The sequence below is a fragment of the Micropterus salmoides genome, unplaced genomic scaffold (genome assembly GCF_014851395.1).
Source record: "Micropterus salmoides isolate LMB-PRFRI ecotype aquatic unplaced genomic scaffold, ASM1485139v1 Ms_hic_scaffold_7, whole genome shotgun sequence".
Classification (NCBI taxonomy): Eukaryota; Metazoa; Chordata; class Actinopteri; order Centrarchiformes; family Centrarchidae; genus Micropterus; species Micropterus salmoides.
In genome coordinates, this window is record NW_024044459.1 from 807,755 (window position 1) to 813,754 (window position 6,000).

Sequence of the window (6,000 nt, forward strand, 5' to 3'; positions counted from 1 at the left end):
TGTGAGTCAGTAAAAATCCCCACTAAGATTAAAAAAAACAGTTTCTGTGTGAATGTGTCATTTTGTCTAACTAATATTGTAAAAATGTGCTGAAAAAGCTTAATATCTTGAAGAGGTATGGAAATCTAAATGACATCACTATTATCCTTAGAGAGCTGAACATTTTATATTTTATAGTAGCAGTAAGTAGTTAGCTACTGATAAAACCAATATAGAGTGAAGATGGAAATAGTTTGAGAGTTGGAACTAATAAATGCTCTACTAGACCAACCCATTCTCACTCCTCAGTTGTCACATATGGATGCAGAGGGTACCAATCAGCGGCAGTTTTCAATGCTAGTGTACAAAAAGGTCAGTGTCGGGTGACGTAGTTTAAAGAGCGTCAAAGTCCACGTAGGGAGGCGATCGGTGAGGATGGGTGGGCCCCCAGGAAATAAACAAGGACTGGTGTGAAAAAAATCTAAAAATATTTTCTTGACTTAAACAAACTTGAAAATCACAAAGAATCAATTAGTTCAAAGAGATTTATCAGAAGAAAAAGCTCCACACAGAACATTTCCTTTGGCAGCTATACTGCTCAAACTGAAATCACATTATATCCCATTCATTTAGCAGATGCTCTTGTCTAAAGCAGCGCACTGAATACAAAGTTAGCAGTTTAACTTTGTTCAATAAGCAGATGCATTTCTGTGGAGAGATCTCCCTTACATGCTGACGTTCTAAAAATGAAAACACCTCAGCACACTCATTCAAGCATGCACATCCTGTGCGGAGAGATGATTAACAGCAGCGGCTGACAGCTTTCATGTAAACAACGTTCTCTTCTCTCACACAAAACACTATTTGCCCTTTTGGCAGAGAGCACGGACTTGATAATGAGAGCTATTTACACTCTTTCAAAACTTCCTATTTTATCTGTTGCAGTTTCTAAAGGGCTCTTGAGCTCTCACAGTGTTTGTCAGTGTGAGTGCTGTGCCGTGTTCGAGGCCTTCCTTAACGTCTGCACTGGCTGTTGTTTCAATTTGTCAGTCTTGGCATCTTTATACACTATCCAAGCCCAAAACGTCAAATGTTATTTGAAAAGTTACTTCCTCTCTTAGACAGTCATAAATTTGGTACCTTTTAGAGGGGGAACAAGCAGAGCATAAAGGACAAGGACATCCCCCCCGCTCATTTAAGGGGTTTAATTTATGCCTGTTGCCATGGTAACTATCTACTTGGTCTTTGCTAAAGCAGTTACCTGACAGAGGTCCATTAGTAACTGTATCTTCTGCCTGTTAAGGAAGTGCATGTGTATCAGTGCATACAGGGCAGCAGTCTAAACAGGGCATCTGTCAGATTGTCATTTTGCCACCTTTAAGTGATGTCTTCAAGTTTCCTCAGGCAGAGGCTTAGTGCTCGTGAAGAATGGCTTCTCTTTAGGCTGGGCCAAACCCCGGGTAAGTGATGAGAAGTCTGTTTAGTGTCAAAACTAAATGGAGTCTGAAAGCAGAGTAAAACCTAGAGTGTACGTAATATATGTACAAAGGAATATGAAAGAGATGAACCAGGGTCTAGTCTCTACAGTTTTGCTGTCATTCATCTTCATTTACCTGGTAAACGAAATGAGAGCAGTTCACTGGATTTGATTTGACAAGCTGAAGATATTTAGTTGAGAAAAAACAAACAACACATATTTTGAAATATATCAAGAGCATCTACATCCAGCTAGTGGATCAACGGGGATAGTTTTGAGAGGAAGAATATTTACATGGGACCACTCACTCTCTCACTCCCAGCTCGTCACATAGGACAATTGACCCCTTGGTGTCGCTTGTTAACGCCCTGGGTAACCCCTTAGCATAATTTTTCAACGTTTAGGGCTCCACGGTCAAGTTAGCAACAAGAAAATGCAATGTCCAGTAGCACTGTCAAAATAATAGTATGTGTTAACGTTGTGAAACTTCGCAATTTGGTTAGGTTTAGGCACCAAAACTACTTGGTTAGGTTCAAGAAAAGATCATAGTTTGGATTAAAATAACTGTTACGTACGTCAGCTAAGTAACATTACTTGCGTGAGTTACATAACTTACATAACCTACCTAACTTAAATAAAAACATTCAGTGTCTCACACGGGAAACAAACTCTTGTCTGCTGGTTAAAGTTTCTGGTCCACCGTCCACCCCTCTGACTTCTCTGTTAAATATCCTACACCCACCTTTAGCGGTCAAAACGGGTCTTGACCATGCGTCCATCTGTCAGACTGAGAATGTTGCTTATGTTAAATGGCAACATTTTAAAATGGCTGCCAATGACCCATAGTTTTCACTACACAGCATAAATAAAATGACAATGTATGAAACAGAAGCATATGAATTACAGACTCTTGCTGACTATTTGGTGCCAGCACACTGCCGTTGTTTTAACGACACTTTTTTAACAGCGTGGATTGAACTTATTTTACAGACTGGAGCTTCACTGGAAGTTGGGAGCTAAGAAATGAGTGTTAACTGTTAATTTGTGAACATGTTAATTAGCAGTGGCTCAGCACTGGCAGGCAGAAATAAATAGCTCCTGTCTGGCTTGTTGTTCTTCTAATGAACAAATGATCAGTTATTACTCCGTCTGCACAAACAAATCACACAAATGACTTCAGCGGGTACAGCAGGGCTCACATGTGGAACAGCAGCGCTCTGGTTTTTACTGAAATTCAGGATCTGGAACTTGGATCACTGCACTGATTGTAGAATAATTATGATACACCGAATGCAACAGTGTGAGAGATTTAGCGCTAAGGTATTAGGACATTCAAGGCCCACGGTTTTGTGGGCACGGTCCACTACTAGCCCTCTCCTAGAAATGACATATAGCCTACATGAAACTACTTTGCAACAGCAAATACTTTTTGAAGGAAATGTAACACCAGCAGAATTCAGTTTTTTTAACATAATAACTAAATGTTCATTAATGAAATACCCAAAATGGTGATACTGAATGTATCAGGAAAATGTTATGCATTTTAGAATAAACCTTTTTCACAACAGGCATTTGAGTTGCAAAAAAAGCACACGTGTCACTAAAAACATCAACGATGGCTCTGTTCCATTAAGTGTCCCAGTAAGCAAAGGCAGTGAGCCAGCATGTGTGTTACCAACACCCTGGAACTTGCTCACATAAATGGAATTGGCATGCAGCCGCAATTAAGGTTAGTGAATACAGCTGGTCTTTTTTCTGCTATGACATGTCAAACGGTCTTTCTCTGCTGGTAGCAGCTACAACAACTGACCCTTTGCTAAGTCACGCTCCCCTTAGTTACTGTTGCTAAGTCCTACAAACTGTTGGAGCTTTGTCACGGCGCTGCCACTGTCTATCACTGCACTCCCTGGAGAAATATTGTCTATTTGTTGGGAAAAAGTGATCTCAGAAAGAAGCAGACAGTTGCATTGTGCATTTGAAGGTTTTATTCAGGCTCAAACTGACATGAAAAAAATAAAGACAGAAGCTACTGATCACAGAGTAAAAGTGAACCACCGCATTATTATTGACTATTGAGAAAGAGGACAACGATATTAAGGATCAACACTGTTCCTGTACAGCTGGGTAGGTCTCTGTTCACTATTACAATCATTAAAAAGCAGAACAGTACTGCTGTTTAACGTTACATTCAGTAGTAAGTAGCTAGCGTTAGCTAACTAACATTACATTAGAAATAACAAGCACAACATATTCCTGGATTTGTGTTTCTCCTTTCAGCCTCTCTGGGTAGTGACTGCAGCTATTACAAGTGCCCCAGTTAGCTAGAAAACGACTCCTTTCGCATACAAGTCAATGGAGCGCAGCCATGAAAGTGTCGGACCTCAGTTAGAGTGAGTCCTATACTGCGCTGCAATTGGCCAGCTGAGTATTCGGGGCGTGGCTTAGTGATGGGTCAATTATTAAACTTTTTAGCTACTTGGTCGTGGTTTTGTCTTTCTTGCTTAAACCTAAGCCCACGCTGTAAAAGTCCTGCACTCTGTACATTTCTGTCCTTCCCACCATCCACCCCAACCACCTCCCTATGACCCCTGTGCAGTGCATGAATGTAGCGGCTCAGTGACTCGACAAGCTTTTGCCTGAGCATATCATCATAACAACATAATCAGGGAAAGAAAGTTAGTAGTGTATAAATGTATTTTCTACAGGGTTGCATCCCTCAACCTATCCAGATGCAAACATTAGAAGACTTCTCAGACACCCAAACTCCTTCCAGCAGCTGATAATACTGGGAGACAGATGTTAACCTTCACACTGCCACCTGTGTTCTTTGGATTGCACTATCAAGTAGTGGGTGAGTACTTCTCTGTAGTCTGAAATGATAAGTAGCCTATAATTACATTTTAATAATGTTTGCAAATTGATTACCTATCAAATCAGACACTAAGGTGAAATTTGTACTTTTATTAGTGTTTAGCTATATTATCTTTTTGGGCAATGAACTACTCTCTGCAATGCCACGGAAAGAATTTAACTTGTGTTTCATTGAAGTAATTCAATAGTTACAGAATTCCCATTAGTTGACTAAGATTTATGGAAAGTACAGCTCAGGGCCAGATTAATCTAGTATGGGGCACCGAGGGGGAAACATGAGCTGCATGTGGGCCCCTATTGACCTTAAAGTTTCTCTACAGATACAACAGTGAGTGAATCTGAGATAAAATACATACATAAAACAAAAGCAACCCTAATAACTACAATACTACTACTACTAATAACAGGATAGAAACTAATAAAACATTATTTCTAATTGTTCTTTATTTTTTATGACATCTATTTTATGTAACCATTGTTTATATAATCTAATAAAACACAGCCATTAATAACAAATAGGTAAGGATGGAAAGAAAAAATATACATATATATATATATATATATATATATATATATATAGAGAGAGAGAGAGAGAGAGAGAGAGAGAGAGAGAGAGTCATTGATATGAGTTAACCTGGAGTCTTCCAGGGGCCCTGGGCCAGTTGCCATTTTTACTCACTTGGTAAACCAGGTTTGGTGCAGCCCTACTCAGCAGTGTTGTGAAGGGCAGAGGGCTTTCACCTGGTCTTTCTGTCCAGACCAGGTGGACCCTTCAGCCTCTACAGTTCAAGTCCAACTGAAATCAAATTATTGAAAGAGTTTTTTGTCTGCTGCTAAGCTACATGCTGCTCTGTAAATCACCTGTCTTGTGCAAAATTTTATCTTTATTTTTTTTTTTCAATAAGGTCTTTGCATTCATTTCAGGGGAAACCGTTTAACTGTTGTTTCTATACAGCCAATGAAATTGCTTATTTTTCAACCATATTTGCATAAAGCAGTAACGTCAGCATTCTGTCATGACCAAGAGCCAGACAGCAGCCTGCCAAGCAACTCGAGTTTCACTTTGGTGTGTTCAAATGCTGAGCTGGTCCTCAACACTGCTAACAACACTCTGTCTGCGTGTTAGACCCCAGACAGACACCTATTTGATAAGATTTTGTCCCAGGGTCCCCCATCTGACAGGATTTTAGCTTTTAGTGTATAAAACCTATGACCAAACTAGTCATACATCCTGCCTCTGTGTGACCTATGGACGGAACCACTGGACTCCAGCACAAGCTCGTTAACATTGTCTCTGGTTGATCTAAGCGCTGCCGTGTGTTTTGGTGGGAGGGCACCAAGTTTGCAAAAACATGTGCAACAAGCACCCATGTGGCCCACACTGTAAACAAATACCCATACAACATCAATTAGTGCTCTGTGAATAAGAGTTAATGAGCAGCTCTGAGTGCAGCCACACTTCAGAATAATGGCTGCTGCCTGCGGCAACAAACAGCAGCCTGTTAGTCACCCTGTCTCTGATGCTACCGACAAAAAAGGGGAAACTATTGTTACATCATTGCTGCATGACAGTAACACAGAATATTGTTATATACAGTCCTCTCAAACAGTTACTAATAAAGATGGGTCCTTGTGAAACAGCAGCATGTTTAAGTTGGACACACAGGGATGAA